At 50.9% G+C, this 9,430-nt stretch overlaps 1 protein-coding gene across 1 annotated transcript in view; it reads right to left on the bottom strand.

Annotated features, from left to right (window-relative positions):
- EMP2 (epithelial membrane protein 2) overlaps positions 1-8,843 on the bottom strand; it is a 34,279-nt gene extending 25,436 nt beyond the window's left edge. The window contains exon 1 of the mRNA XM_084760993.1: positions 8,687-8,843. The gene's annotated coding sequence lies outside the window, so the exon portion shown is untranslated. The remainder of the gene's footprint in view (positions 1-8,686) is intronic.
- Positions 8,844-9,430: the final 587 nt, after the last annotated feature.

The following is a 9,430-nucleotide window of genomic DNA, read 5'->3' on the forward strand; positions in this document are numbered from 1 at the left end:
TATAATGTGATCTAATACCCTCTTCTGGCAAGCAGGCATACATGCAAGCAGAGCACTGTATACAAAATAAATAAGTAAAAGAAAAAAAACCCAAATAAACAAAAACAAAACCAAAAAACAAAAACAAAAAACAAAAAAACAAGGTGGACAGCACCTCAGAGCAACAACAGAGGTTGTTTTCTGGCCTCATGAGTACATGCCAACATAAATACACACACACACACACACATACACACATATACACACACACTTTGATATACAGAGAACACTGAGGAGCAAGAGAAAGAAGTGACTCGCGCCATCCTGTCATACAGAGCCTTGGAGGACTGAGACCCCTGTTTGGGAGAAAGCATATCTGATATCCAAGATGCTCATCAGGACTTCTAAACCAAACGAACATTCTGGGCCCAAAAGACCAGCATTATTTCAAGAGGAGAAAGCATGTGTTTTGACAAGAAGAACAGAAGTGGGGTTAGTGTGTCTGATGGAGCCCAGGAGCCTCAACAGCAGATCCTAACTTGCAAGCTCTGAGATTGGAGCATGTTCCTTAACAGGCTCATTCATGAGAGCAAAGATAATAACAGTTTCTACCTTTAAGTGAGTGCAGGGAGGTACCGCACGTGGCCAGCAAACTGCTCCGAAGGCAGCAATGGTAATTACTATCATTACTGCTGATAACACTGCTAAGTAGGGGCCATTTTCTCCCGCCCTAAATAATGTCAAGCTAACGCATAGTGTGAGACTCAGGTCTTCTTCACCCATCTGCTGGAGTTCTCTGCCAAGCCCTGGTACCCAGTCCTGATGCTGTCACCATCTTGGATGACTGCCCATGAGCATACTAATTGGCCTCTCGTCTCCAAACCTCTGCTAGCATCATCCACAGCACCCAGAGCAGGACTTATTTTATTTATTGGGCATCCGCCATGTGCCATCCCACAGAGATGCCCACAGGGCTGGATGACAGCTCTAACCATCTTGTTCCTGGATGAGCGTGATTGCCTGTGGTCCAGCTGTTGTCCCAGAGCCATGAGCACCCTGTGAAGTGCCCACCTTCACACCCATGAAACCCCACTGCTCCCCAAGCTCAGGAAAGAGCAACTCGTTGTCACTAAGAATTCAGACACAGAAGTAACTCATGCAGCCATCCCGTGTTTAAGATGAGATAGGAAGGCCCTCACTCCTCCAGGCTGCGCCACTGCCCTGGCCTCCCTTTTTCTCCGAGGCTAATCTACCCAGTGCCTCATTCTGGGCAATGTTCCTTAAGGAATCATAATTCTTATAAGGACACAGAGCATGTAATGAGAGTTTTTGTATATGTATATATACACATATATATATTACATGTTTTGATATATAGCCTTTTTGTTATTGTTCCTCATGTGTGTGTGGTCAGTGTGGGCACATGCATGGCACAGCATATATGGGAGGTCAGAGGTCAACCCCCAGGGTTGGTTCTCTCCTTCCACCATGGATTTTGGGGATCCAATTCAAGTTGTCAGACTTCCACAGCAAGTGGTTTATACCCAGTCAGCCATTTGATTGTCCCTCACATATACTTTTTTTTAAAGTTATTTATTATTATGTATACAGTGCTCTGCCTGCATGCACACCTGCAGGTCAGAAGAGGGCATCAGATGACATTATACATGGTTGGGAGCCACCATGTGGTTGCTGGGAATTGAACTCAGGACCTCTGGAAGAGCAGTCAGTGCCCTTAACTGCTGAGCCGTCTCTCCAGCCCCCACATATACTTTTGATATGCATGTACGTGGTCATGTGTGTGCAGGTGCAAGTGGCTCACATACATGTAAAGGTCAGGGGACCTCAGTGTACTCTACTTTCTTTCCTTCCCTCGTTCCCTCCCTTTTTTCCTCCCTTGCTCCCTCTCTTCTTTCCTACAAGCCCAGAGATCCACCGCCTCTGCTTGCCAGCACTAGGATTGCAAACATACCCAGCTTTGATTGTGAGTCTTGGGGCCAAACTCAAGTCTGTCTTTGTTTTTGTTTTCTGACTCAGCTCTCTCCACACCCCAACAGTTTGTTTTTGTTTTTGTTTTTGTTTTTGTTTTTAATTCAATAATGCCCCAGGCTGTGGTGGCGCACACCTTTAATCTGAGCACTGGAGGGGGAGAGGGCACAGAGGTATGCGGATCTCTGTGAGTTCAAAGCCAGCCTGGTCTACGGAGTGAGTTTTGGGACAGCCAAGTCGACACAGAGAAACCATGTCTCAAAAAACTCAAAAAGAAAACAAAACAAAAAACCTCAATAGAAAAGAGAAAGAAAGAAAGAAAGAAAGACACTGCCCCCCCCCCAATCAATAACATAGCCCTGTAGTAGAGGACCTTTCTCTATGAGCCTTCCTGATAGTTGAACTTTGTTCTTCTTCTTTTGCGGGGGCAGGGTTTTGAGACAGGGTCTCTCTGTGTAGTTTGGCTGTCCTGGACTCACTTTGTACACCAGCTGGCCTCGAACTCATAGCCATCTGCCTGCCTCTGCCTCTGCCTCCCGAGTGCTGGGATTAAAGGCGTGCGCCACCACCGCGCAGCATATGCTATAAAATATTCTACAAAATGACTTAAAGCTGTTGTGCTTACCATCCCCAGGCACATGGATACTAGAAAAATACTAAGGGGCTTTCCAAGCCCACGTCCTAAGGAAACCCTAGCAGACCGCAGTCCAGCTTCTCTGGAACGGAAGCCTCAGTCTCGGAGCAGGTACACCTCGACTCAGCACCAGCCAGATGATACCCATCTTGGACGGCAGGGGGTGCCCCTCCGGGTTGCTCGTCGAACACAGCCGCTTAATAATATTCCCCAAGACTGACGTGGGCAAGCCCACCTTCCGCAGCCTCACATGGCGTCTAGCGAATCACAAGCATCTCCTGCTACTTCTTCAGACATCTACAGGTCACCTCTGACCCTCAGAGCGGCCAGTGAAGGTCATGGGACCCTCACTGAAGATGAGGCCGCTCCGTCGGGCACTAGGTGGATGGTCCCTGTCTGAAGCTGAGCGTGGGGCTTTGCTGAAGAGGAGTGAGTACGCAGGGTGGTTCACCAGTGCTTGTGGATTAGTTTCCTCATCAAAAGCCCAGCACGGTGGCATGCCTGTAATCCCAGCACTCGGGAGGCAGAGGCAGGAGCATCGCCGTGAGTTCGAGGCCAGCCTGGTCCACAAAGAGAGACCAGAATAGCCAAGGTTACACAGAGAAACCCTGTCTCAACCCCTCCCCCCAAAGTGTCTCAAAAATATAAATATGCAAAATAAAAACTTTAAATGTGAAATGGGGCCCTGTGAGATGGCTCCTAAACGATAAAAACACTGGGCAAAAGCCTAACTTACCTGAATGTGACCTCCAGAACACATGGTAGCATGTGAGAACCAAGTCCCAAAAGTTTTTCTGCCATAGGCACTTGATAATATGTATGCACCTTCGTGCACACACACACACAAAATAATAATAATAATAATAATAATAATAATAATAATAATAATAATAATAATAAATTGTTTAAAGTGTGAAATGAATGAAATTCCCAGAAAATTAATAAAAATGTTATATTAAATATGTGAAATGTGTCCCTTCCAGTCCCTGTTAGTAAAACACCTTCCAAAAAGGCAGTTGTCCCACTACCAAGATTTTTGCCAATCTTGGAGATCACCTACTTTTTTAAAAAAAATCCCCTTTCATTTGACCCCACACAGCAGCACCTGTGGTCCTACAGGTTCATGTGCTTTTACAATTTTTTTTCAGATGCCAATCAAGAAAAATATAGAATTAGTCTTTCTTCTTTTTATGTCAGGCCATAAACCTTTTATTTTAGAAACATCTGGGGCACCAGCAGAACTGCATAACACTTTGAGGAAAACTCATTAATTCAAATCAAATGTTTAAAAATACTTTCATTAAAAAAAAAAAAAAGACCAGTTATCCACAGCACCCAAGGTCTGTGGGTCCAGTTAGTGTCTGTGGTCTCTTCCCTGCAAATCAGGCAGCGTGCGTCTTCGTCACCGCCATCTTGGCCCATGGATTAAAAAATGTGGTACTTTTACACTATGGAATACTACTCAGCTTTAAAAACAAGGAATTCCCAAAATTTGTGGACAAATGGATTGAACTAGAAATGATCATAATGAGTGAGTTAACCCAGAAGCAGAAAGACTCAAATGATTATATACTCACTTATATCTGGACACTAGCCCAAGAGGCATGTTCCGTGAAAGTCTTTACCTACCAGGAAAGTGGGATAGATATGAGGACATCCTTTTGGGACTCTAGGTGAGAGAAGCATGGGAGAATAGGGAAATAGAAGGATCCAGAGGGTCCTAGAAACCTACAAGTAGAACATTATGATGGGCAGATCTGGGCCCAGGGGTCCTGCTCAAACTATGACACCAACCAAGGACAATACGTGCAGTAAACATTGAATCCCTACCCAGATCTAGCCAAGAGACAGGACATTCTCTACAGATGAGTGAAGAGTGGGGTCTGACTTTCACATGAACTCTGGTGCCCCATATTTGACCACGTCCCCTGGATGGGGAGGCCTGATGGCACTCAGGGAAAGGATAGCAGGCTACCAAGAAGAGACTTGATACCCTATGAGCATATACAGGGGGAGGAGGTCCCCCTCAGTCACAGTCATAGGGGAGGGGAGTAAGGGGAAAGTTGGAGGGAGGGAGGAATGGGAGGATAGAAGGGATGGGATAACAATTGAGATGTAATATGAATGAATTAATAAATAAATAAAGTTTTAAAAAAAAGACAAGGTCACAAGAAAAGTTGGTGACACTGCATCAGAAGGAAAACTGGGAGCCATCACGATGGCTCAACAGGTAAAGGTGCTTGCCACCAAGCCCAGGGACGTGAGTCTTATTTCCAGGACCCACAGGGTGGAAGGAGAGAACCAACTTCTGCAAGTTGTCCTCTGACCTCCACACATGTTTACATGTCAGCACATACATACACATGCTAAATAAATGTGATAATGTTTTTTTATAATAGGAAAGGAACTCTTATACAAGGGACTCTGACCCTAGTCTAGCAGCACTTTGTAGTGAGAGCTAAGCTGTCCTGCGTCATAATGTCATAATGTCTATTTTGCATCCCAGATCTCTGTGGATGCTATTAATACCAAATATCTCCCCTCACTCAGCACCCTAAGCCCAAGGAAACTTCTAGACGCTGGTGCAGTCAGACCTGCCACGAGTGGGGCAGTCCTCTCTTCTCTCTAGAGCCCTCAGTCCCCAGGGAACAGAAGCCTGGCTGCCCAGGGAAGGCAGGGAGGGTGGCTGGCGGGGGGGGGGGGGGGCGCTCAGTTCTACATCTGACAGGAACTTATTAAGCAAAGACAGTATCCCAGCTAAGAAGAGGAACGGCCCATCTACTTGGTTTCTCTCCAGCCTCCCTCCACCCTACATCCTGCCCCAAGACAAGCCAGTTTCTCTAGAACCCGGCAGCTGGGACTGCGCGTCCCCAGATGCTCTAGGGAAAGTGACCCACTCCTTGAGTGTCTTTCCCAACATTCCTCCACTGGAACCCTAGATAAATGACATAGGCCACAAAAGTCCCTCAGCCCATGAGGCTGGGATCCCAATGACCACGTCCTGGCCGCTGAACTCAGCTGGGCTCTATGTCCATAAAGAAGGGCAGGTTGGCCACCAACCTAATGTGCAGCCTAGGACGACTCATACCACGGCTCTGGTGTCGTGCCTTGATGTCAAAAACGGAGCTTTCTAAGTTCCTTAGAGCCTGGGATTCTCCAGTGTTTTTGCCCACGCCACTGAATGCAGGGAGTGCCCGCCCTTTGCAGGCGGCTGTCCCCAGGTTGGCTGGCCTGGAGGAGTCCAAGTGACGCTAGAATCCAGACATCCTACGTTGTCATCACCATCTGTCAGGGCCACCAGCCTCACTTGGGGTGTCCGGTTACCAGCGGGCACTCTGGCTGGGTGGCAGCCCTGCCTCTGATATTTTTAGAGTCCCCCTGGGCCTGGCCCTAACCAGAGTCAGATGCGTTCAATTCCCGATTCTGCCAAAGGCCTGCATTCCACCTAAATCATGTGCTTAAAGCAACACCTGCAGGGAGCAGAACAATGCCAGCCAGTGATGGAGTGAGGCAAGGGTACCTCCTCTTTCCACCCTCTCCCGGGGACCCCATCCCTTCCCAGGCTCAGACTCCAGTTCTTTCTAGCTCCTAGGAGTGCACACCCCTGCTCAGGCCTCTCTCTGACAACCTTCACTCAAGCTTCTAAGAGAGTCCTGCCCCCCACCCCACCCCCCACCCCCAGTCCCAGAATAGGGACCCAAGCTCACCTCTGGGTCTCGATGCCCAGTGCCAGTTGAGCCTCCCACAGCTTAAGCACCTGCCCCACCGTAGCTTTTTAAGACCTGTGTCAGAGGCCCCCACCTCATGACAAACATGGATATCAGCCTCTCATTGCAACATGTGCATATAGCTGTACCGCCTCGCCACACACACACACACACACACACACACACACACACACACACGTGGCTAGACTCCTGACTCCTGGCCAAACTGAAGGTCCCAAGCCATTCCATGTGGTATTTCTCTAGTTCCTGTGGTGTCCCTTGGAGTAAGCCTTCCAGTGCACCTCACTGCTGAGCTGGGAGGCTCTGGGAAGAGGAGAGTCCAGGGGCAGCAGAGTGTCAGTATATACCTGGCCACAAACAAGGAACACTGGCCAGCTGGCCCTCCTTGTGGTTAGTGCCGACTGTGAAGATAAGACAGGGAAAGAAGGAAGTCTAGATGTCATTACCTGTAAGGAGTGTGTGTGTGTGTGTGTGTGTGTGTGTGTGTGTGTGTATGCGTGCGTACACACACACACACACTAAATAGATATGCTCTGTATTTACAATTAAATTCTCCCTTGGGGCCATGTGAGCTTGAGAGGGGCCCTCCTCTGTAGGTGGGGTGGCTCCTGCCCAGCCCTGCCCTCCCCTGCTCCTCCCTACTGGCTCCCTCCCCAGCTTCCCACACCAACACCCTTGCCCAGAGTGCAGGCCAATCTCAGCTTCTGCATTTGAGGGACTACAGAGAAGGCTCCAGGCTGTGCGACCTGCTCTCTCTGCCTCGCATCTGACTCCTCTGTTCCTGTGGGGGTGGAGGTGGTAAAAGAGCCAAAAGCCCTCGGAGGAAAAACAGGTTCTGCTCCTTCTGGCCACCCCTGGTGCCTCCCTAGCTGTGGGCTGGGCATCTATCTGCCCACGTACCTTGTAGGGGACCCACACCTCTTACAAAGGTTTCTCCAGGTGGGAATGAGGGGAACACAGGGGAGACCGGGAGAGGATGTAGCCCCACGGCCTGGAGTCACCAACTCTGCTAGGTCTCTGTGCCAGGTTTCTCCCCCTTCAACAGGAGGGTGCTGGGGACAGCCCAGGATAAGGCTCTGTGGGGGGAGGGGAGGGGAGGGCACTGGGAGCCCGCACACCCCCACAGCACACCCCCACAGCACACCCCCACAGCACACCCCCACAGCACACCCCCACAGCACACCCCCACAGCACACCTCCACAGCACACCTCCACAGCACACCCCCACGGCTCACTCCCACAGCACACCTCCACAGCTCACTCCCACAGCTCACCACGGGCTTTCCACATCCTCTTCCCTTGGGTCTCCCCTGTAACCTGCATGGATCCATCCACCCTATGGAACCTCCACCTTTATCTGAACGTGACATTCCAGGGAGAGGTGGGCAGCCTCCATGCCTGGTTTTTAGGATTTCTTTCTGATTGAGAAAGACCAAGCAGGGGGTGGCTAGAGGTGTCTCTTGTCCCTCTCACTGTGGTAAAATACAGATAGCATTTATGATTTGAATGTGTGATCGTACAAGCACATGGCCTGCAACGAACCAGCCAGATTGAGTAACCCTCACAACTATCTACTCAAAACTTTCCATCATCCTCAACCAAAACTGTACCTGCCGAATATTCCAAAATCCCACCGCTCTCCATCCCTTGGTCTGTCTTTGAACTTGCAGATTCTAGGTGTCTCACAATCGTGGGGTCCTCCTGAACTGAGGTTAGAAGCTTCAACCCTTCTCCAAGCCTGGCACGCACACACAGCTATACCTTCACTTTGCGTGCAATCATGGGTGCCACCTCCCCCTCCCTTGAAAGCCCTCAAATCTGCCACAGTAGGCAAGAGAAGGCAGGAACGGGGTCCTCCTTTAAGAATCCAAGGAAGCCGCCCCTTCCCGCTGCGGGGCGCCACGGAGCCCAGGCCCGGAGGAGCGCGCGGCCCGCGGGGAGCGGCGGACTAGATCTGGTCACAACAGGTCCGGCCTGATTGGCACTGCTTGGCAATCAGAGGCTTAGTACCACAGGCGACAAATGGGTTACCCAAGACTTCCAGAGCTTTGGGCCAGAGGTGGCGGAGAGGGGATCCGCCCTGACTCTTCCCCAAACTTTTCCCGCCCGCTTGGGGCGCAAAAGGCGACAAATGCCACCCAGGGGGTGGCGTGGTGGCCTTGAGGGTCCCCAGGGGGAAATCTGCGCCCCAGAGGTCTGGAGAAGAGCAGCGGGACGGCCTCGTGGACCGCACCCCAACTCCTCCCAGTCAACCACGGATCCCTGGGCCTGTCCCGTGGCCTAAAGAGGACAGACCTCTCCCCTGTCATCCCGGAATCCCGACATCACCGCAGTCTCTGGCGCGCCCCCAACTTACCGGGCGCGGGCGTCTGGACGCAGTGGCGGGCTGCGCGCGGGGTGAGGCACCGGCTGTTTTGAAGCTCCGGGCTGGGACTGCGCGGCCTCCTCCGCCCTCCCGGGCGCCGAGCCTCCTCCCCGCCGCCCTCTCCCGAGCCCGCCTCCCGGTCCGTGATGTCAGGAGCCGCCGACTCAGGGGGCGGGACCGCGGGGAGGTTGCCTGGGGACCCCCAGGCCCTGCTAGCCGGCCCAGCGGCACTCCTCAAAGTTCAAGGGGTCTGGAAGTCTTCGGCTGGAGGCATCGGTTCCCTCCTCATCTCTGTCACCTCTCTTCTCTTGACTGCAGGGTCAGGACCTGTGTGTGACTCCCCCTTTTTTCCTAGTACCCATCTCTGTCTCTCACTAATTTACCAGGTTTTTAATTTCTCCTGTCTTGGTTTCCTATGATGGTAACGGAAAGCGATGTGGGACCTGGCCCTTAAGGCCTAAAAGCCATACTGACAGAGTGCCTGCTCCAGCAGAGGCTGGGTAGATGTGAGCCAAGCCATTACTGCAAAATTAGAGTTCCTCCCTTAGGTAAGACCACCATCAGGACCAGTCTTAAGATTCCTCCATGCCTGGCCAGCCTATAATCTTAACTACTGAGAAGTTAAGGATCCAAATTGAAGGCCCGCCTAGGCCACAGAATGAGTTCAAGCCAGCCGTTGACGCGTAGTAAGACTGACTCAAAACTTAAAAAGAAGGCCAGGGCTGAGACGCCATG

Source organism: Acomys minous, assembly GCF_964271855.1.
Source record: "Acomys minous genome assembly, chromosome: 16".
Classification (NCBI taxonomy): domain Eukaryota; kingdom Metazoa; phylum Chordata; class Mammalia; order Rodentia; family Muridae; genus Acomys; species Acomys minous.